This window comes from Ahaetulla prasina, chromosome 8, assembly GCF_028640845.1.
Source record: "Ahaetulla prasina isolate Xishuangbanna chromosome 8, ASM2864084v1, whole genome shotgun sequence".
NCBI lineage: Eukaryota > Metazoa > Chordata > Lepidosauria > Squamata > Colubridae > Ahaetulla > Ahaetulla prasina.
This window is the reverse complement of record NC_080546.1, coordinates 52,252,369-52,276,701: the sequence shown is the minus strand read 5'-3', so window position 1 is coordinate 52,276,701 and position 24,333 is coordinate 52,252,369. Positions and strand designations below refer to the sequence as shown.

At 38.8% G+C, this 24,333-nt stretch overlaps 2 protein-coding genes across 6 annotated transcripts in view; one reads left to right on the top strand and one right to left on the bottom strand.

Moving 5' to 3' along the window:
- Positions 1–7,580, bottom strand: part of ACSL1 (acyl-CoA synthetase long chain family member 1) — a 44,196-nt gene extending 36,616 nt beyond the window's left edge. Inside the window, exon 1 of one of the 4 annotated variants that reach the window (XM_058192425.1) lies at positions 7,401–7,580. The gene's annotated coding sequence lies outside the window, so the exon portion shown is untranslated. Of the gene's footprint in view, positions 1–6,571; positions 6,961–7,039; positions 7,186–7,400 lie in introns of those variants that run through there. The other 3 variants (XM_058192424.1, XM_058192426.1, XM_058192427.1) reach the window with 3 other exon arrangements.
- A 191-nt stretch (positions 7,581–7,771) lies between these two features.
- The window catches only part of HELT (helt bHLH transcription factor), a 65,894-nt gene continuing 49,332 nt past the window's right edge, over positions 7,772–24,333 (top strand). Inside the window, exons 1-2 of one of the 2 annotated variants that reach the window (XM_058192431.1) lie at positions 7,772–7,908; positions 10,684–10,879. The gene's annotated coding sequence lies outside the window, so the exon portion shown is untranslated. The remainder of the gene's footprint in view (positions 7,909–10,683; positions 10,880–24,333) is intronic. The other variant, XM_058192430.1, reaches the window with a different exon arrangement.

Below are 24,333 nucleotides of genomic sequence, written 5' to 3'. Positions count from 1 at the left end.
TAGAAGAACTGCAGTTCTCCTTCCACTATTTAGTTATCAGCAATATACAGGTTTTACAAGCTATGCAGTGCAGTGGCAAGAGTTATCTTTAGGTCTGCTAGTAGAAATTGTATTTACATTTTTGAGCCCATTCCAGAATTGAAATTACAACAGGTGTCAGGAATTCTTTGTATATGTCTCAATAAGAAATTAGAATATAACAATGAGTTTGTGTTTCAGTATTACCATCAATTCAAGAGCAAAGCCTTTCCAAATATGGAGTTTTATGAAATTATCCCTCCAGCTAATATTGAACCATTCTTATGTAAATGCTTCTAGAAATCTGTTGAGAGTTGATCTAGGTACAATATTGCCTTACAATGTTAACAGCTGTGTTCCAATTATAAGCTAAGCAAAATTTACTATATTCCAACTATTTCTTTATCAAGGACCTTTTGCTTAAGAATCACCATTGCCTGATCTTATCCCATAGGTTTGAGTATCTCCCTTTCTATATGTATATATGTATGTATGTATGTATGTATGTATGTATGTATGTATGTATGTATATATGTTTTCTGAGGTTTTCACGGGTATTTGTATGTAGGTCTTTGGTTGTTCGGGTTGTCTCCCGTGTAAAATTGGAAATGTCTTGGCAACGTTTCGACGAAGTCTCATTCGTCATCTTCAGGCTTCAGCTTCGCTCCCAGAAAAGGCTTTGCTCCCAGAAGCACGAAGCTGAAGCCTGAAGATGACTATATAAAGACCTATATACAAACACCGTGAAAACCTCAGAAAACAAATATATATATTCCAAATTGAAATATATATATACACACATACACACATATATATATAAAGACCTATATACAAACACCGTGAAAACCTCAGAAAACAAATATATATATATATATATATATATATATATATATATATATATATATATATATATATACACACATACACACATACACGTACACATACGAACATACACATATATATATATATATATATATATATATATATATATATATATATATATACACACACATATACATATATACACATATATATATACATATATATATTCCAAATTGAAATATATATATACATATATATATATATATATATAGACCTATATACAAACACCCGTGAAAACCTCAGAAAACAAATATATATATATATATATATATATATATATATATATATATATATATATATACATATATATATACACATACACACACATACACATACACACACATACATATATATATATATATATATATATATATATATATATATATATACACACACATATACATATATACACATATACATATACATATATATATTCCAAATTGAGAAATATATATATTTCCATAAATTGTATTTCGATAAATACAATTCTTCCTGGAAATTCCAAATTGGAAAATATATATATTTCTCAATTTGGAATTTCCAGGAAGAATTGCATTTATTGATTGTTAGCTCTGTCAGATTTGGGGCTAAAGTGAACCTTTAGTCAATAAGGTGCATAACTATGCTTTTGTTTCAACTTTTGTAAGTCTTGCCTCCAGCTACTAATGATTAGAAATACAACATGCAAATTTTGATTTTTTCCATTTCCCTATGTCTTTAATAGTCTGAATAAAATATCTTTGTCCTTAGCTTCAAGCTGAATCGTTCCCAAGTTACACCATTTTTGCTAGACCAGTTAGATTTAACTCCACTGTAATGTATTTTTGAGTAATTTCTATATTCCCCACTGTAACAAAATCTGATTTGCACTAATGCTGCTGTTTGCTGTTTTAGCACATATTTCCATACATTAAAGTGTAAAGTTGCCTGTGAACCACTTTAAAAATGTGACAATGAAAGATAATATTCAGTGCTTTTCCAGTCATGCTAAGTAGTTGTACCTTACAAATATTTCTGAAAGCAAGGCCATTAGATTGGTAAGAAAATAATAATTAAAAATACCCTAAATGTTATCCAGTAGGAATACTTTAAAGAACATCAGGTTTTAATTTGAATAGATATGGCTCTTAATTTTTCTATAATCCAATGGCCAAACTTCTTTTTCAAGAGTATCCAGCCAGCAGGGCCAGGATCCCAAAAATCCAGTGGTTAATAGGCTGTGAAAAACTGGATAATCTAATCTAATCTCTTCTTTTTACATAAACATCAAACACTTCTCTTATGCATGTTTTATATACATAAGAAAAGCTCACATTAGGTATTGAGCTATAATATGGCTCTTCTAAAGGCACTATTATGCAGTGTTTTTATTTTCAACCTCTTAAGATTCCACAACAGAGGTGTGGATTCATGTATCTAAGTCAAAATCAAAGACATATTATGGCTTAGCCATTATATGTGAACCAGATCAATATCTTCTAATGCCAAGCAGCAAATACCTAAATGCAGGGTGAGACAAACTTTTTGATTACACATTCATAACTAAAACTTTAATTCAACAAATAATTTGATCTTTATCCACTTATCCAAACTTTTAGCTTTAGAAACCTGTCGGTGAAAGAGCTATGTACTGGGAGCTCTGACCCTGTCTCATATATCTTGCTCAGCTAGTCAAATGAATACCATGCTTCCAGCCAAAAAAAGCCCCTTGACACACGCCTAAGTAAAATACTGAATCAGCCAAGATGTGATCTTTTCAGCTGCGCTCAGCTTAGCAACCCTCATCCAAGTTGACTCAGTGTACTCATTCCAAGCTCCTCCTCCTCCTTTTGCCAAGTACAATCATCTATTTACAAAGGGCAGAATGCTCTTCTATTGTCTGCCAGTAGGCAGACATCATTCGAGGGCAACTGCCAACTTCTTCAGTATAGTGCTACCCCAGAGGAGCCAATGGCTTTTCTCCTTCTATCTCTGCTGATTAAGTTGAAGGGGGGGGTTTGCAAATCTATAATGACTTGTTTAATCAGGATCATTGTTCTAGAAATCAGCTCCACCCCATGCTAAGTATGATGCTTTTAGCAACCACGCTATCCATTCACTACTTTCAGATTGGAGTGAAAGATATGCCATTCAAATTAATACATAGCATTGCATTAATTCCTCTGCAGCTCTTTCCCCATTTTTAAACAAATCTATCTTAAGTTTTGTGGAGGAGTTGACGGACATCAAATTAATTTAGGGAAGCGTCAGTTGAAAGAGGACATTTTTCCATTATTCTTAAATGGCATACTGCAAGACAATTACTTAGCAGCCCAATCCTGGGGTTCAGAAGTCCAGTTTTGCTTAATAACTCAAACTGGGACACAGACAAGGAAAGCTATCAAATGTTATTTTAAAACTACTGCCAAGTCAATCAAAGGTGATGTTCAATTCATGCCAATATGGGGCAAAACAACCTACCAGGTTCTTCTGTCCCTCATCTTGGAGATCTCATAGACATTGGCCATCTTCTGTTTGATTAGCAGAGGCATTTTGCAGAGGCAGTTGCCACAGTGTGAGGAAATTTAAAAAAAAATTATGTGGCTAAAGTTATTTTGTCTTGGTTGCCTTAATAAAATTAAAGTAGGGAGTCAATTGATGAGCTAAATATTGCTATGGGTTGGTGACTGCTTAAATTCATTAACATACTGTCAGTTAGCAATAGTAATAGAAAGACCTCTGTGCCCCTTCCCACTTATAGCATCAAGCAGGAATGAACCTAGAAACATTAAAAAAATAATTTGTGATACTGCACAAAATTTTTAGTGGCTGGGCAGAGGCACATATCAGAGCTGACCATTAGTTCCTCTTGTTAAATATAGGAAATATAAAATATGTCCTCCATATGATCAGCTGTCTACTATGCAACTTCCTGATAAGGCACTGAGCTAAATTTTAGAGTTAAAAGACACACTGCTGCATAAACTAGTTGGCATCATATTTTAAACTCCTGAAACCTCTAAAATAAAGCCATTCAGAAAAACCAAAATCATGTTATGGGTTATTTTGGATATGTTGCTAACATACACTTGAACAAAATTTCACATCACCAACTCCAGCAAAATTTTTATGAAGTCCTACTTAGCTTTTCAAAAAAAGTTTAAACAGAAACATCTGCATTCTTGCACTTCTTTTTAAATACTTCCAACTGAGCGCTGGCCATTATTATAGTTACGTTGCTGATTGAATTAGACAAACATTAATCCACTTACTAATCAATAAACAACAGACTGAGCATTTTTCTGTAGTTTCTAAGAAACATTCACCATATCAGGGGGCGTTCTACAAAAGCAAAAAAATTAATGGAACACTTTCTACATTTGTATTCCTTTGTAATTGAAAAGAATTATTAAAATAGTATCTTAGCCTATAAAAAGAGCATTATGATGGCTTCATTTTGGAAATAAAATATTGCTATAGCTGTATTCAGAGAACTTATTTTCTTTATGTATTTCTTTTCTGCATTCATACAATACGAAAGACAGATTCTTGTTGAAACTTTTGGAAAACTTCCAAACAGTAGAAATAATTTGATGATTGGACAGCCGAACTCATACAGATGACAAGTTCTTATCTTCTGGATGTATTTAAGCAGAGGATGGATGAACATCTGTCATAAATGCTTTATTTAGACTTGAACAGACTAATGGTTTAACTGCCCTTTCGTATACTATGATTTTATAAATACCATATAACTATAAAATCCATAACTATAAACAAGCTTTTCCCTCTAAGATTTTGCCTTCCTGAAAGCAAGTTTTATTTCTTTTAGGCAGGGTTAGCAGTACCTAAACTTCAAAGACAAAGTTATAATTTATGTTGTTTCATCATTCCTACAGATTCATAACCTAGATCCGACCCAGTATTTGTTTTTATCACAGTTCCAAATGTAATAGTAAATTTAACGTGTTGCACCTTAATAAGGAGATTTAAATGGTTGAGCAAACATCACAATTGCTGGCTCTGCATTGCTTCAGAACAGCAAATAATTAGGCCACAAATTCTGTTCTCAGAAGCCAGTATTTAAGCAGCACTTCATTAAAGGCAAACAAACATGAGTTTCAGAGCATTAGTGTCAAAACCTTGAGAAATTGGTATATTGGAAACCACAAAAAGGCCATTAGTATGACCAAACAGACTTGCCTGTAAAGGCAACCCTGAACCAGGCATTAGAGTTTTATATGGTATATCATGCTTTATCTGAAACTCGAGTTAATGTATAGTACCCATTGTGAGTAAAGTTTGCTAGCAGTTTTCTCCATGAATAAAAATAGGTTAAAATGTGGGTGACTGTCACTATACTTTGGGATAGCAAATTCCATAAATCAAATGTAGCTGCATGAAAAGTATTTCCTTTTCAATCTCTCAACATTGGAGGACTATGGGTTTCAATATTACAAAAAAACCTTCCACTCCATGCAAAATTATACCCATCACTATCCTGTCTCTATTCAGTCTTTTTAAATTCCTAGATGAAATGTGGTTGCCTTCTGCACTTTTGATCGGCGCTCTCTCCTCTCTCTCTATCTCTCTCTCCACACACAGGGTATGATTATATCAACAATTAAGATACTGGCAAATTTATTTATATCCCATGCAGAAGCACAAACATCTCCAGCAAACCAAGACTCCATCACATGAACACAGTCCATCACACATTGTACATACGTACAATAACAAAAACTCTGTCTTTATATACTTGCATCTTATATTTAAAGCAAGTCTTTAAATCATGTTTTGGCATAAAGAAGTCATGACGTATGTTTCATCAATCCTTATACCCTTTGCAGACCACCTATAAATTTTTACCTATGGCATTTTTATCCACAGCAACTGCACACTGTATAGTGCGCAACCACAAACTTAAGATCTTTTTTTCTGGATGCTTGTCACCAATTCAGAACCTATATGTGAAAGGAGTTTAATTTTTGAGCCAGTGTGCATTTGTCTATGCTTCATTAAACTGAACCTTACACTGTTTATAATCTGAATCCCTGATCTCAGAGTTTGTAAGGTTTCCTTTTGATTTATGAAGCATTAACACAAGCACATAGAGATGTTATTGGTTTAATCTGCCACTGGGAGAATTCACCATGTATTTCTACTCCTTGTTTCCTCTTCTTTGTCCAGCTACTAATCCAGAAGAGGAGCTTTTTCTCTTTTTAATCCCATGACTAGAATCTGGCCATCAAACTAAAATAGCCAAGACTAGACATCATTAATAAAAGTTAAATACGATCTGTCTGTTCCTGAATAGTAGTATCCAATATGGTGATATTTTGAGCACCGGAATAAAACCCCAGCCTTTTCTCTTGAAGAAGAAAATCCCAACGTTGATAACTGCAGAAGAAGCAACAGGCTTGGTTAATTACAGTCACATTAGTAGCAGCAGTAACAACAAGAACAAAAGATTCTGTATTCTGCTCCAGAGAATACGATCATTTCTGGAGCAATTTGATCTCTGGAAATATATAGACAAACCAACATTTTAATTGCAACTCTTAAAAACACCAGGTACTTCCAGAAGCTTCAAAAGGGATGGAAAAGGCAGTGGGAAATAGAGAGGCATTACAAGACATAGTGGATGCCTTGCCTAGGAGTTCATAGGCAAAGTGCCATAACTGCAAATTACCTTGTCACTGCAAGACTGCTCCATCAAACTGATGTGATTTAAGCCAGCCAGAGCAATAGAATTCCCTTGACAAATTCAGATAGAACGAATTTATAGCAGGGGTGAACAGCATTTGACTCAGTCCTTTCCACAGGCCTAAATATCAAGTTTTTGGAGTGAAAGACTGATGTATCTTCCAAATGCAGTGGAGGAAAGGCACACGGATCCCATCTAACAAGTCTCCTGTAATCCAAGGTCTTCATGCATTAGGTGCGTTCTACATAACAAAAGCCAAACCACTTTCCACCTCCCCGTTGCAAACATTTGTGCCTTTATTATCTCCCCGAAATCCAATCGCCCCAGACCACCCACTCACACCCCCTCTCCCCCCAAAAAGAGGGGGCGCTTAGTTGAACCCAAAGGAAACCATCGCCGCAAAATAAGCCACTTCCTGCCCGCGCTGATAGGCTGCATCCAGCCAATACCGACCTAGAAAAGATCCTGGTCTGATCCGAAGGGCCAGGGAGAGAAAGCGCCTCTCCGAGCGGCCTAGAGAAGTGGGAGGCCCCACCTTTATGCCCCAGGCTCCCTTGACGTGCGGCTCTTTTCCTTCACCCGCCCGGCTCCCCGCCCCCTTTTTCCGGGCTCAGCCAGAGGCAGCGGTGCAAGTGCGGCGCCGGCCGGGCAGGTTAGGCTGGTCGGAAGAAGGGAGGGAAAGACTAGGGTCCGCCCGGGTAGGCAAGGCGGCAGCAGCTAGTGAAGAAGCGGGAAAATCCCCGCTGTCCTCCAGAAGCCTGGCGGGGTGGGGGGCTCCTCGCTTGGGGCATGACAGTCTGGCTGGCTCACCCACCTGCTTTCCTCTCCGTCCTGTCTCCTCCCGGGCACGCTTCTCTGGGCGCAAGTCAGCGGGCAGCCACCACTTACGCAGCCCGAGCGGTCTGCGGCTGGAGCGTCCGGCGCTCCTATTTAAGTCGCCCCTGAAGGGAGGGAAGGGAAAAAAGAAAAAAAGAAAAGAGTGGAAGGAAAACAGCGCACGAAACGGAGGCGGCGCAGCCCGAGTTGTCTTGCGTAGCGCCAGGCCCGCCTTTCCAGTCAAGCGCAGGGACACGAGAGACACTAGGACCAGTTAGAAGCGAAGCGAGCGGGTTGGCGTGCAGCTCCTCGGCCTTCGCACCAATAGGAGGGGAGGAGGGCGGCGAAAACCACGCAAGGCCAAGGCCAGTCAATCGCGCGACGCGGCCGAACGTCGGAAGTCAGCCCGGGCGGCCTCAGTCCGTCGAGCGAGGGGGCGCCGCACGTGATCCTTTGAGTGCCGGTCTGTGGGAGAGCGCTCGGAACGTCCTCGGGGGCGCTTCCCGGTACTTTTGACGGCTTCGGGGCTTGCTGGGGACGGTTTTCCACCCACGTTTAATCAACGAGTCTGGTCATTTATGTCAGGGGTCTCCAACCTTGGCCACTTTAAGCCTGGAGGACTTCAACTCCCAGAATTCCCCAGCCAGCTTTGCTGGCTGGGGAATTCTGGGAGTTGAAGTCCTCCAGGCTTAAAGTGGCCAAGGTTGGAGACCCCTGATTTATGTAAAAGCTCACGCTGTTGTCCAGTGGCAGTTCATGACAGACGCCAGATATCAGTCCGTTCCCTTCTCTGATCTGTTTTATCCATCACTTGTTCTCGCGAAAAGCAAGTGGCAGAATTATATTCTTTGGCTGAATTCGAAGCCTAGAAGTGAGGGTACCCCCCCCCCCGGTCACCTCCATTTTTTATTTTTATTTTTTTGCACATACACTTGGGCAAGATGGACAAGGTAATCCTAATCACATCTCTGAAATTCCCCTTACGTTAAGATACAGGATTATAAACCGAGGGAATAAATACTAACAAGCAAGATTATTCTTATTTCAAAGGATACTGAAAAGATTCATTCAGTCTCAGCCTGCCCTGGGGAGAACCAACTGTTTTCTTTACAGTGTGCAGCTCTGTTTGTGCTTGTTACTAAACTTCCTCAAAAGAGACATTTATTTAGCAGCAGGTCTCATTGAATTTAGAATTCAGAGTTTGCCTCCCACGTATTTGCACGTGCCCACGGTCCCACAGCTGACTGTTAGATTGCGCAGGAAAATAAAGAGTACTGTGAATCAGAATGAAAGTTGAAGCAAAGTAAGTTGCAAAGTTTTGTAAGAATGCTTGAACTACTTAGTTCTTAACACTTTTTATGAAAAAATTTAAAAGATGTACTTACTCCTCTAGAAGGTGGCTTCAATGCAAACTATATAGCTTATCTAGATTTTAAAATCCAGCAGTTTTGAAATGTTTTGAAATTGAGTTTGAGTTTGAGTTTTAATCAGATAGTAGTGTTGGAAGAAATGTCCATTTGGGTTCAGTTCTAAGTGGGGGGAAAAACACTGGAAACATGGAGACTTCTTGGAAAGATGATTTAATGGTGGACAGGTTCACATGGTTTGAGTTCCTGAACAGAAAAGGGGACAAGATACTGAGCTGAGCGTGCCTTGGTTTTATGCTTTCTCTGAGCTTTGAATTTCCTGGGGCACAAGAAGAGTATCCAGATTGGTTGTCAGAGCCCCAGGGGGTGGAGGTTTTAGTAGCCTTGCTGGCTAATGTAATCTTCGCAGGTGCCATGTTGTTAATTTCTGTTGCTAGATGGGTCCTGTTGTGTTGCAGATGATGGTCCATTGACAAAGGTGGGGATAATGAGTTTCTGCGTCTGGCCCATTGACAAAGGTGTGTGGAGGCAGGAAGCTGCAGGGAACTGCTTTGTCCTTAAAACATGTTTCTCCATTTCTCATCCAGGGAAATATAATATTCTGTCCTTTTTAATATTATCTAAAATATTTCATTCTTCTAGGAGAGGGTGGGTTCTAACTTCCTACCGTAGTAACTCCTGAATATTCTGGCTAGGGCCTCTCAAACATCTAGAATATATTTTGTTATTTTAGAATTCTTTATTTCTTAGTCAGAGATTCTTTTTCAGCTAATAACCCAAAGGACACTGTTGATATATACCAGAGAAGAGAGGGCTGTGGACTGCATATGCATAGTTAGATGTTTAAGTTAAGGTTGGTATTCATGGTTGCAATAGAACCATTGATCTGATCAAGTTATTAAGGGCCAACATTCACAAGTAATCACACTAGACCTGTTTTTTATTTCAAGACAGAGTGACTTGATCTGAAGGTACAGAATATTATCATCAGTCCTTTCACCTTGCTGGGGATATTCTGTTCCCCATGCCCACCCCTGTATGGAGGTAGGACCTATCCCATCGGTCCATTCCAGGTGGGTAATGGACCTGGCTGGATATCAGAGGGAAGTTGAGATTTTTCCCAGTAGTTTGTTAGGCAGTTCAACTAGGCAGATCACCTGAGGCCTTAGTCTCTGCCTGGTATGATGTGAGCCTTGATATGGATTATTTTTAATTTTATATGTTTATCAATCATTGGGGGCTCTCTGGGGTTTGGGTTTTGTTTTGTTTTTTAGAAGATTTGGGAAATGACTCCTAGAGCATTGCTTGAAAAAAGTGAAGTGCAAACTCAACTGAGCATGTGCATGAACTGATATTAGGGGTTATATTTGGCAAAAGCCAAAGTGCAATTATTGTCGCATTTGCAGGTAGCCAATTGGAGGCCCTGCTTAAAATGGCCTGTTTTTTGCTGGGGCGGGAGGAGTCACAAGAATATCTACAGCTACAGCTACTGTTAGAAATATTCTGGGAATCTGGCAGATAAAGTTGCTCAGATCCACCCTAATGAGACCTTCACTGGGGCAGATGCTGTCGAACTGGCCAAGAATGGTTTAATCCTGTTACCTTATGTTTGATTCTGTGACTTTTTAGGAAGTGAATAGGATGCTCCTGGTGAGCCAGTTTAATGTAGTGGTTAAGGCACCAGGCTAGAAACACGGATACCGTGAGTTCTAGTCCTGCCTTAGGAACAAGACCAACTGGGTGACCTTGGGCTAGTCATTCTCAGCCGTGGAAAAAGGGAAATGCAAACCTCTTCTGAAAAATCTTGTCAAAAAAACTGCAGAGACTTGTCCAGTCAGGTATCAGGAATCTAAAAGTAACTCAAGGGACATACAAGTTATGGTCACTCATTTATGGGATCTTTGTTTCTCCTAGTTGGTAAAGGCCTTCCAAGATACCCCCTTTGTAGGTGGTTAGAGTCATCGAGCAAATTCGTCCTAGAAAGAGGGGTGGTTCTGCCTACTTTAAATGAGAAGGAAGTGCACTCCCGCTTCAAAAAGTCGCTGTCGCACTGTATGGAGCTGGGTAATGTTTGATTAACACTTGATGACACAGCAAAGCTGCGCTGGGGGTGAGCTGACTATCTTTTTTTTTTCTTCATCTCTTGGTGACTTTTTATACTTTATCATGATTGTTTTATGGATCAGCCATGAGTTTGGTGGCACAATGTTGTGGTGTATCTCTTTCCTTTTCTATATATGATTCCTGCCACAGTTGTCAGGTACGTAGATGTCCAGATTAAACCCTGTGGTTTTAGAGGTGCCTCAGGACTTGACAGTCTCTTTGTTTCTGTTTAATATCTGTATGGTCATCAGTCAACAGTGGGTCAGATATCATCAGTACGCGAGAGTCTAGAACAAATTTAAACTAAAGCTTGAGAAGACCAAGTGGCTCTGACTTCATAGTTTTTTATGGTGCCAGAGATGCTCATGCTTTCCTTTTAAAACTGGTGAGCAATTGGAGTATCTTCCTCGACTCAGAGCTCCTGGTTGAAGAAAAGGTAGCGGCTATGGCCAGGAAAGCCTTCTCACAGATTTCATTTGCTAATACTTTCCTAAACTAAGAGTCATTTTGTTACAATCACTTATTCCTAAATAACCTAGTGTATGAATTATTGCAATGCAGTCAATGTGAATTGCCACCAAAAACCACTTGAATGCTTCCCTCCACACTAAAATGAAACCATTAAGAAATGTTCTCTGGATATAGTTACATGGCAGTCACTTTGTGAGGGTACTCATAATATGCTCTCAAAAGTCTATTGATGCCTACTGATGTTAAGCCTACTGATGGCCCATACAAGATGCACAACCAAGAGTGCCACCTCTTTCTTTATTGTTAGGTTACATTAGCAGATACTTGCAAGGCCAAAAGTATTTCTCCTCTCCCGTCTTTTTACTGTCTGGAAAACTAGAGAGAGAGTCTTCTGAAATGTTTCCCACTCTTTTAACCTCCCAAGTAAGCCAAGCAGGAAATATGACTAGATGAGCTAATTCTATGTATTGTAAGGATATATTAACAGAATCTTATACATCTGGAATTACAAACTTCCTGCCACCACTTTTAACTGCTTGAACCTTCAGGGCAGATCCTTCCCAAGTTTCTTTCTCTGACCATTAAGCCACTGGGGGCTCCTGCCTCTCCTAACTGATTGTTGATGCTGATTGTCGGCATCTCTTCCCCATGTTTCCCAAGGTCATACACACAGTCCATTACTCCATCCCCCTTCTATGAGTTGAGACATATTTTATATGCCAGTTGTCCAATCTGCTGATTTCCCTCCTGTTTCCAAGATCCTCACATACAATTACAGCTTTTGAGGATATTTGATATTAAAGAGATCATTCTTATATGGCCCCAGTGAAAGATGTATAATTGTTGGCTCCCCGACTGGTCAAGGTTCAGGACTTTGCCTATAAACAACCAATTTTAAGCTCTTCTGTTATCAGTGAAGAGATTGATTAGTTTGGCAGGTTCATAGGAAGGCAATTATAAAGAAAACAAATGTTTCCACACAAAATACATTTTGGGCATATATTGATTTTTTAGGATTTTAGAAGGAAAATAGTTCAGTTGCTCAAATTCATATAACCCCTTCCCTCCCTCCCTTCCTTCTTTCCTTTTCTTATTTTATGGGATTTAATGTTTGCTCAACTCAAAAGAATTGGTGGATTACAAAAGGTTAATATATGCAACAATAAAACACATCAAAATTACCTTTAAAAAGCCCACACTAAAAATAAACATCACCCCAAGAAAGACACCAATGAATCTTATCTAGGGTTAAAGGCCCAGTGAACTAAACATGTCTTTAAAGGTCTTCTAAAAACTGCAAAGCAGGGAGCTATACAGACTTCTAGTGTAGTCAATTCCAAAGTAGGGGATGGTCAGAGGGAAGGCCTGTCACCCAAGTCCTCAGAGAACAAAGAGACTGTCATGAAACCTCCCCAAGGCTGGTCTCTCGCCAGACAGGCAGGTTCAATCCTTGTATGGTAGAAGCTGATGTAACGATGTAGACAATAAGGAAGTTGACCTTGATGGAGTTATGCAGATTGCATTGCTAAAGCAACAAGGCATTTTTAAAAAATCCAGAATGTCCAGATTCAGAAACAACTCAAATGGATACATCCTTAATTCATTGAAGAAAGGAAGTACACTGAATTGCCTTATACACTGTAAGCCGCCCTGAGTCTTCGGAGAAGGGCGGGGTATAAATGTAAACAAACAAAAAAAAAAAAGGTAAGTGAAACCCACCCCTGGTCCATTCATAGAAGTTTTAGCCCCATTCATTGCAAAAAGAACAAGAACCACAACATGCTGTTTGAGCAACAGCTCCAGGAAAGGGCAATGCTCAGTTTTCTTTGTTGCTTCATTTAAAATATTGTTTGCCAATTGTTTCTGGTCTCATCTTCTCTCTCTCTTCCTACCCACCATTCATCTTTGTGTGTTGTCCATAATTGTCTAAAAATGAATTGCAGTAACACACATGCGAAAGACATATTGTCAACTGTGCTTTGTGAACACGTAAAGTAGCATGCACGGCTCAGGAATAAAATTTGTTTTCAAATCAGGGTCCATTCCTATATTAGAGAATCATGCCACACCCATGAGCCACCTAACATCATACCTATGAACCAAAAGGAAATGAACCAAGTGTCCACATGTTACACTTGTGGATATTTATTATAATTTTATAAATGTATATACACAATTTATATACACAAATTCCCACAGTCTTCCCTGATTTCCTGACCAGATGATAGAGCCAGATACAGATCCACAATCTGATATTTTAGTGGAAAATCTTACTACTTTTTAAAAAGAATAGTGTAATTATTGCATGATACAGACATAGAGACATGAAAATGAAATGTTTCCAGTTGCAAATTTCTGCTAGAGCACAAGTTATGAAATAGGTTTGAGGATTTATTACATCACCATTCAGAGTTCTCATACATAATGTGTAAAAGGGCTGCAGTGACACTAATCTCAATATGACAATGCATGTTCTTTCCTTTTGGCCCATATTTGTTAGCAATTTTCTTCTTAAAGGATTACTTTTCTCTAGTTTCAGACTCCTGCATTATTTACCTTTCCCAAAGTCTACTCACAGGGGAATTTATGACAACTAGAACAGTTCATGCTGCCCTTGCTTGATAGTAATATCGCCATTCCTGTTTTGCCAAAACTCTAAGTAGCCTAAAGCATATCAACACAATCTTGTACAGTCCTACACAAATGCATGTTTTCCTTTGTTCAATTCTCTTCAAATCCAAAATGTTCTGCCAGTTTGTTAATGGAGGCTCCATAGTGACAGAAGGCGGAGGAGGGGAAGACAAGCAAAATCATTATCATCATCATCATCTCTGCTTTATGGTCCAGAGAAACAAAAGCATCCTGATTGTCTCACCTTCTCTTTAATAATTGCGGCAAGCAAGGGGTCAAGAGATACAGGAACAATTAATGTCATGAGGCAACATTGCATGAACCCTGTCTTCCTCAGAGGTTCCTCAGGTGCTTATCTCAACAGCATCTCTTAGGTGAGATCCAGCTGCAGCCTTCCTTCACTCCTGTGGACACAACCAGTCTTTTGCAAACAGTTTTCTAACTTGGCATTCCCTCCACATTATCTCAGCAGCCACTTGTTCTCTGTGATATTTTATTCAAGTTATATTTTTTTCCAAGGGAGTCAAATATTCCCCCCAAATTTAAAAGATTCCCCCACCATTCCTTCCAGAAACCACTGCCCTAAATTTGATGACACTGATTTTAAGGTTTAGAAAGCCCTTGCTCTCAAATCTTGCCCAGTTTGTTACAGTAACTACCGTATTTTTCGGTGTATAAGATGCACCTGAGTATAAGACACACCTTAATTTTGGGAGTGGAAAACAAGAAAAAAAGAATTCTGCCTAGCAGAGTTATACCTGTCTACTTGCCTTTTTGGAATGCACCGGTCTACCTTCTTTAAAAATAGATCCACTGGTTTACTCATTGCCTTTTTTTGGGAGCGCACCGGTCTACCTTTTTTGAAATTAGAGGCACCGGTCTACTAGCTGCCTACAGCACTGATCAGCTGTAGTGTGGCCCTTTGAAGCAGACGCAAGACCGTTTTCATGAGGATGTGCGGCTGTGCAACGCACAGAGGCTGACAACCTCCAAAGGGTGGGGGGGCGGCAGGTGGGTGGAGCTACATTCAGTGTATAAGATGCACCTAGATTTTCACCCTCTTTGCGGGTAAAAAGGTGCATCTTATACACCGAAAAATATGGTAAGTTGTGAGCTTACAAAGGATGACTTATATTTATATTATCCATTGTGTGTTAGCAATGTGATCTCAGGTTAGCAGTGCCAAGGTGATGTTTGTGGAAGTACAATTGAAGAACGCCCTTTGGACATGTTAATGCAATATCAATGTATAGATAAAACAGATGGGGCTTAGTGACATAATGGTCATCTTCATTTCTTGTTTTGCCTATGGTCTTTTTTGCTGCTGTGCCTCTAGTTCCGCAAGAAGATAAACTTTCTGCTTCAAACATTAATAATGAAATTCATTCTTTCCTCCTTGAAGGCTAAATGACCACTTCACTTAAACAATTACACCATAACTAGCCAAAGCTTATCTCTGCCTGCCTGCCAAACCAAACAAGGATTTAGAAAAAGGAGATCAAATGCCAAAAACAAAAGTAAACATTCTCATCATAACCTCCTGTTCATAAAATGCAATTTCCAAGAGGAAAAATAAACATTTATTGATATTAATCAACACTCAAAGGTTCTCTTTTTCTAGAGGTTGACTTAATATATTAGAATTCTTACCTTCAGTGGCACTTGCTCCTAGATGAACACATGACCCTTACAACTTGAAGATGGGTGTGTGTGTATGTGTGTGTTTTGTATTTTTATTCCAGTGATTCCTTTTCTCTCAGGCAGCTGAACTGCCCATTTTCTTTTCAAAAGAATCTTGTTTGGGAAGTTGAGCAGAAACGTAATGACTGGCCTAAAGTCATATTCAGCAAAAATAGCCAGGCAAGCTGTTTCCTCCTCCCCCTTTCTTTTTCCCCATTATGAAAGGTGAAGAGTCCCTTCCTACCCTTAAATTTCCCACCTTAATTATTATGGGTGTGCAAGGCTCCTTCAGAAGTGCTGCTTCAGAACATACAAGCAAAGCTGCTTGGTTTGGATTGTTAAAATAGAATCCTATGGAGGTATCTAGTGGGACTAGCTTGCAAAGCCACCAGGATAACAACAACTAAGATAACACAGCTGCTTTAATAATTGAAGAAGTGCTGCAGATTTGCACCCTATAGTATATATTCTGCTCTAACTGATAGTAAGTATAATATATTGCAGTAAATAGTAAATGAAATTTCTCCACAAAATTATCCCAAATATATACTCATACATAAGAATAATGGTTGACCATTATTCCTGCTATGTGAGCTTTTCCAGAGGAATTTTTATGGCAGTTAAAGGGCACTCCCATTCCTGTCCTTTTTCAGCTGATTTCTTGGGCTGGATACATGCCAGCCTAAAATGTTACCAGGTAATTCATAAATTAATGAATTGTGTGAACCAAACCAGAAGTCTTTCTTTACAGTTCAGTATGGAACGATAATATATCACCTAGGTACCTAAGTTCATTTATCGGTAATACATCAGGTTGAGTTAGCCATTAGCATACAGTATTTGTGTTTACTGTACTGGGTTAAATGCTGGTAATTTAAGGTGTTATGGAGATGCATCCATGATTCATGATTGAACAAATGGTAAGATTAGGAAAAGAGGCATAGAGGCTGGTCAGGATGCCAAATCTTAGGGCAGTGATGGCTAATCTTTTTGCTGTCGTGCCAAAAGCGGTGTGTGTGGGGGTCATGCGTGCACTTGCCCATGCCCATAATTCAATGTGCCCCTCCCCGCATGCATGCACAACCCCCCGCGCTTCCCCCGCTTTTGGCATGGTGGGCCCAGTAGGCCCATTTTTCGCCCTCCCAAGGCTCCTAGAAAGCCTCTGAAGCCTGGGGAGAGCAAAAAACAGGCTTCCGGGCCCACCAGAGGTTGAGAAATGGGCTGTTTCCGGCCTCTGGAGGGCGTCTGGAGGTGGGGAAGGCTGTTTTCACCCTCCCCAGGCTCCTAGAAAGGAAGGCCCCAAAATCAGCTGGCTGGCGCACGCATGTATGCTGGAGCTGAGCTAGGGCAACGCTTGGATGTCCACAGATACAGCTCAGCATGCCACCTGTGGCACATGTACCATAGGTTTGCCATCATGGTTTTAGGGGGTGCCGAAAGGAAAAGACTTCAGAAACATACAATATGTGTATAACATCTGTTAAACCTTTCTTGTTGCTCTGGAACTTTTACTTTCACAAAGTTAGTAGATATCATGATTATGAACACTACACTAGCCAGATATTGCAAGTCAAAAAAGGAAATTATTACAGCTATAGGCCTCAGAAAGTTGATAATTTTACTAAATCAAGACAAAGGTCTGCTAGGCAGATTCTTGAGTGAATGAGTCGTGTTATTATCAGCTTATGAAAGTTGTACAAAGAAAAATTGCAATGGCGCATTCTGTGCAGCAACGCACCCATTCAAGGGTTAAATATAATTTCACAGAATTGTTGCCATATGGCAACAGTGGGTACTGATATAATTAAAATTACTTATTGGGATTCACTGTAAATGGGGTGAACATGTCCAAGAAAAGAAAAAATTGAGATTGAAAATCATAAGCTTAAGGCTCAAAAAGTCAAAGGAAAAAAAAGGGCGCTTTTTTAAAATTCCTCCAAAAAGAGGAAGGTGAGCCAAACCCTATGGGGCACCAGAATATAACTTTGTCTGGAGCGCCAAAATGTCTAGAGCTGACCCTCATGAATACTAATACAAAGTATTGTTTCTTTCCTTTCCAATGTTGCACATTTTTTTTTAATATTATCATTCATTTTGTTATTATTATTATTATTATTATTTATTAAATTTTTATACCACCCTTCTCCCGAGAGACTCAGGGCCGTTTACAGCCAAAATAAAAACGACATCAATATACACATAAAACCATGAATTAAAAAAAAATTTAGAATCCCTACTTGCTCTACAGCAGAGGTATCAAACTCGCGGCCCACAGGCTGGATATATCACATGCTGGCCCCACCCCCACCCCAGTTTAGCGAAGGGGGGGAAAAGTCGTGATATGTCACGTGATGATGTGAGTTTGACACCCCTGCTCTACAGTATAATATCAGAACAACCAAAGTATCAGAAAGATGTTTGAGAACCAAACATCTTCAAGTGCATCTTGCATCTTAAAGTTCCAAGAATGTCATCACATTTCAAATGAAATATGGATGAACCTTTTGTTTATCATTTGGTCAATTGCATGGATGGGTAGTCATGGATTGCAAATTGTTTATCGCATTAGGCTGCTTAAATTCCACTGATTTCCATGCCTTGAAACTGCTCCATCATGGAGCTACAAACATGCAGCTTCTAATTGCTAGTTTCTGCTTAGGATTCAAGGACAGCCCTGGGGCTGTTTTCTACATTAATTTTATTCTACATTTTATATACTTATGGGATTAGGGGAGTGACTGAAAACACAGCTAAGGAAATGATTGTGCTTTGGGGAAATTATCCCAAAGAGACTGATGTTCATGAGGCTGATGTTAGGTGCTCATTTTCAGACATTTAGCTGCCTGTTAAATGACCCAATGGAAATGCAGTACTGATTAAGTAATATGATTCTGTATAGGAATGGTTATATTTGTTCTTGAAAACCTGAGTTACTTTTATATATTTATTGTAATATAGCCCTTCTGTGAGGGAGATGGGCAGTTAAGAAATTTGATTGAGAAATGAACAAACAAATAAAATATGAGACATGAGTGTGAAAAATTGGAAACTGCATAGAGACTGTAGTGTGTAAAGTTAGTTAACCTGAGTTAGAAAGAGGGCAAAAGAAGAAGGGGACAACAGAGAACGAGGTGGCTGGATGGAGTCACTGAAGCAGTAGGCATGAGTTTAAATGGACTCCAGAGGATGGTAGAGGACAGGAAGGCCTGGAGGAATGTTGTCCATGGGGTCGCAATGGGTCGGACACGACTTCGCAACTAACAACAACAACAAAAGAAATCTACAGCAAAACAGAGACAGGTATAATTGTTAGCTTTGGTTCTATTGATTGAGTGATGCTTTTCTTAACCCAAGAAGGCTTTATTGAAGGCAGCCTGCTGAGTATGAGTAAAAAAAATTGTTTCATATGGAGAAAATTAACACCAAAAAAGATGACAATGCACGTTAGAAAAATGTTTTTCTTTACCACAGAAAAAATATAGCCTCTTTCTTTAAATCACTGTTGTCCAAACTTTTGGCTTACCTAGGCCACATTGAATGAAGAATTGTTTTGGGCCACATATAAAATATATAATTAAAATTTATAAATGGCAACCTTCCTTTATTTTTTAAAATATTTTTGTTATCTTGTGTGGCATTATTAACTTTCCAGAGCCATAGGCAGTACGTGGGCCGCATAGTGGACACCCCTGCTTTAGATGTTACAGTTGAAAATTCCAAACCTGAGCATATTTTCAAGAAAATAAATCCATATGAGCAAGAAGGGAAGTTCTTTATAACTGTTCTCTAAATTATCCCTTATGATAGAAAATCAGAATATATATAGTACAGCAGTAAACAAATGGAATATAACTTTCCTAAGTCCTACAAAGCTATCTTAAAAGTTTAGTCTGATTTCCACTCCAGAAGTCCTTCAGTGTAATTTCCAAAAGAAATTAACAAATTCAACAAAATTATTCAAAAATAAATAAAACTAATGGGAACAAAATCGGTAGTTTCAGAGGATTATCAGCTTTCATTCTTTGCTTTTTTCCATTTTCTCCAATTTCAGTTCTATGTTACATAATTGCTTTGGGCGATCCTCTTGGATAGGATAGCATTTTGGCACTTTACATCATTTATTACAAAATTATTTTCTCAAGAGTTCTTAACGAATTCAGTTATATTAATTTTATTGAGATCTCTTTGTTCTTTATTTTGTAAAGCAAAGGACATTCAGTGTATCTTAAAAATTGTTTTAACTATGAAATAAAAGATATAAAATTATGACAGTGAAAAATAACAATAACAGCTTAGTTAGAAAACAGTTGGGATAAGGAGTTAAATTTGAATTTTTGATGCTTAAGTCAATTTAGGTATATACAGAAATGACATCAATTGATGCAAATAATATATACATGAATCACTCAAACAACTTCAGACTTAGTAGACTTTGTTTATTATTCTGGTATTGTATTCACACCAGGGGTGAAATCTACTTACCTTCCTTACCGGTTCGGAAGTGCATGCACACGCATGTCATATGCGGGCGCAGACCTTCAGCACATGCGCAGAAGGTAAAAAACACATTACTCCCTGATTAAAACCAGGGAGTAATGACACCCAGGCAGGTGGGTGAAGCTTTGCTCTGCCATCGCTACCGGATTGCTGAATTGCCAGCCATGATTGTTACCGGGTCACGTGATCCGGTCCAATCCAGGAGCATTTCACCCCTGATTCACACCCAAACTTTGTTCATCCCACCTGAGATTAGTTATACCAACCGGAATTAAATTGCAGATTTGCTGTTCTACGGTATAAAAAATGGTACAGATAAAGCTAAAATCTCCTACAAGTGAAACTTCACTTCTGGATGGCCGTGTAATTTTCTTGGGAGCAACAGGGAAATTATTTCCCTTGGTCTTCTTCTGGCAAGCTTTTTCAACTTTATTTCCCTACCTAATAACATGAATATTCTCTGGAAGTCTCCCCCTCCCCAAGCACTAACCAAGCCCCAGCCTGCTTAGCTGCTCAGCCCGGGTAAGGTCAACCACCAGCAAAGATACAATAATATAACTTTGGAAACCAATGACAGAAGTCAAAAGCTTTTCAAGGCCGTACTCCTTGCTCCACATTCTATTCCAAGATTATGTTCTATATTTAATTGGTAAGATGGGCATGCAATCCTAAATAACTCTCAAGTTGGCAAAGCCACATAGAAATGTCCTTGCTAAAGAAGCCTGGTAGAGAGACAAGTGCTGTGCAAACAGGTTGTCCCAAAAGCATAGGGCAGACAGATTAGGATGGGTAAAATCTGCATCGCTCTGAAGGAGACAAAGTGTGTTAGTTCCAACTTTAGCTTGCTAAGGGTTACTAAAGCAAAAGTGTGCTGCTGGTGTTAAGATTGTACAACAATTGGTTATCATTATGTTGCCATTACAGTGCAAACAGCACTGTAGCCATACTGCCATCTCCATGGCATGATAAAATAATACATTTCATACCAGAGACGTTACCATATAACTAGGCAAAAATAGACCTTTATTGTAAAGCATACAGAAAGGAACATTTACTTAAAAAGGAGGCAAACAGAGAGACCCTGTGAGAGGTTGTGAGGAATTTCACTAATGCAGGTAATGTAACTCAAATGTACCTTGTGTCTTGGTTCTAGTTGGTGACATGATTTTCATATTGGAGATTATTACATTAAGAAGATTGTAATTACATGTACAAATATGGTCCACTTAGATCCTATGAATGATTTAAAGAAACAGAACTATTTAATGAAGACCAGAGCAATAATTCACAAATTATTGGAAGCATAAAATCTGATCTCAAAACAAAGAAGGGATATTAAGAAAAATGACAGACTTTGAAATGCTTACACAGAATCAAAACCACCTATTAGTTCATATATGTGTGTGTATATATAGTATATATATATATAACATACATACATACATACATACATACATACATACACACACATTACAGACACAGAACAGATAAACACATGTATGGTAAACTGATTGCAAAACTTCGAAGAGTCCCAATACAACAATGGGAGGAATTGTGGAACAAATCTCTAAAATTTACCCCAGGTTATGGTTTCAGAGAAAACCAGAATAAAGTGTTTTACAGATGGTATAGAACTACATCAATAATTGCCAAAATAGACAAATTATACAGTAATGTGCTGGAAATGCCATAAGTCAGAAGGAACATTGTACTGTATGTGGTGGATGCAAAAAATCTCAAAAGTATTGAAACAAAATAGCACCATTCAGAGAATCTTAAGGGTCACATTCAAAATAAAAACTCAGTATTTTTACTAGATAGAATTCCAGAACATATCAATACAAAATTTAAAAAATCCATGACTTATTAAGATAGGCTTATGGCTTCCACAACACTGGAAAAAAGACATAGTGCCAATGATAGATGATTGGGAACTTAAACTTGGAGAAAATAAAGCCATGGCGAAACTAACAGCAAATGTACATAACAGAGGTTATGTTGAATTATCAACTTAATTTAAGCAAGTATAATAAGTATAAAAGGTAAAGGTAAAGATTCCCCTCACACATATGTGCTAGTCGTTGCCGACTCTAGGTATAAGAAGTATATATATATTACAGATTATGCAGCAAGGTAAATATCAACACGTAGATCATGTTGTCTAAAATTTGTACCAATAGATATTACAAAATGATTGGAGAATAAAGATGGGAGAAGTCAGAAATCAAATATTTGTCTACATTATTATTAATATATTTCTTTTTTCTCTCTCTTTTTTAATCCATGATATTTCCATAGACTGCTGCAAAAGAATTCAGTATCAGAATTCAATTCAGCTGGCAGTTATTGCAGAAAATACTGAACTGTTTGAAGCAGTGGAATCAGGCAACTTCATCTGTTATTGTTATTAAATAACAATAATAATAACTATTATTAATGTTGTTATTTATTATTTCTTTAGGAGCCAGGATCGTGATGGCAAACCTATGGCACACATACCAAAGATGGCACGTGGAGCCCTATCCATGGCCATGCGAGCATTGCCCTAGCTCAGCTCCAGCGTGCATGCACGCGCCAGCCAGCTGATTTTCAGGCCTTCCTTTCTAGGAGCCTGGGGAGGGCGAAAACAGCTTTCCCCACCCCTAGAGGCTCTCCGGAGGCTGGAAACAACTTCCGGTGGGCCCAGAAGGCCCATTTTTTGCTCTCCCCAGACTCCAGAGGCTTTCCAGGAGCCTCAGGAGGGTGAAAAATTGGCCTACCAGGCCCACTGTGTCATTGCGTGCCAAAAGCAGGGGAAGCGCAGGGGATCGTGCACGCATGCACCGGGGGGCAGTGCACATTGAATTATGGGTGTGGGAACACATGCATGACCCCCCCATACACACTCCCCCCCTTTTGGCACAAAACAGCAAAAAGGTTAGCCATCACTGAGCTAGGACAAGAATTAAGTATATGTGCTTTTATAATAAATACTGTTACTTTTATTCCTATTCATGTATTTATTCTTTCCATTAACATTTTGTAGTGAATTTTTGATGATTTTTGGAGCTACACACAAAAGGTAAGATTGTATGTAAATTTGGTGCCTCAGAATCTAGAGATATAGATGTATCAGAGGGACAGATGTGTTTCTTCAAGGACCCCTTTTTTTTCTAAGAAGCATTTATATACCCTCAATTCAATTCCTCTCTTTTCCCAAATTCAGCTCAATCTTTCAATTCCATTTTTACTTTGAGCAAAACTTCCGTGAACTTTGGATGACCCAGAAACTGCTTGTCCAAATGTGACTTTCTGTATATAAATAAAAAGACAACAGTGACATTTTTATGGCTTTTGTTTAAAATGAAGTGAAGTTCAAATTTCATAATATTAAAGGGCAGACTAGCTTCTTCAAGAACTGACTGAATCTAAATGCATTTCAAACAGCATTTTCCAAACCTGGCAACTTTAAGATGTGTAGATTTCAACTCACATGCTAGCCAGTGAATTCTACAAATTCTAAAGTCCACAAATTCTAAGTCACCAGTTTGAAAAACACTGGTTAGATCAGTGGTAGTCAACCTGGTCCCTACCGCCCACTAGTGGGCATTCCAGCTTTCATAGTGGGCGGTAGGAGTTTTGTCCAATATTGAAGCACTTTCCTTTTTTTAATTTAATTGACTTTTTAAAAAAATTTCATAGCATTATTTAAAAACATTTTCATTAGGTTTTCATAAAATTCCCCGTGACCATTTAATTTTCTGAAAATATACTATTTGTATCGCCCGCGCATAAGTTTAGTTCACGTTACCTAAGTGAAACTAAATGGCGCTATAGTGCGACCACAAACAAAACAGCCTCATCCCAGAATAGCTCGTGCATCTCCCCCCACACCATCCAGCTGTAACAGACAAGCAGAGCTGATAGCCAGCCCCACCCCCCAAACCCAATCCATGATGCGTGAGAGGCATGTGCAGACGACGATACACGGCGCATTACTGTGGAACCGGTGGGCGGTTAGAAAATTTTACTACTAACAGAGATACAAAAGTGGGCGGTAGGTATAAAAAAGTTGACTACCCCTGGGTTAGATAGACAAATTCCTTTATCCATATCATTTCATGCTATTTTCTTGGATTTTTGTTCTGCACTCAAAGTAGTTATTACTGCATGTTAAGCAAGCTCAAACGTTATCTTGCAGAC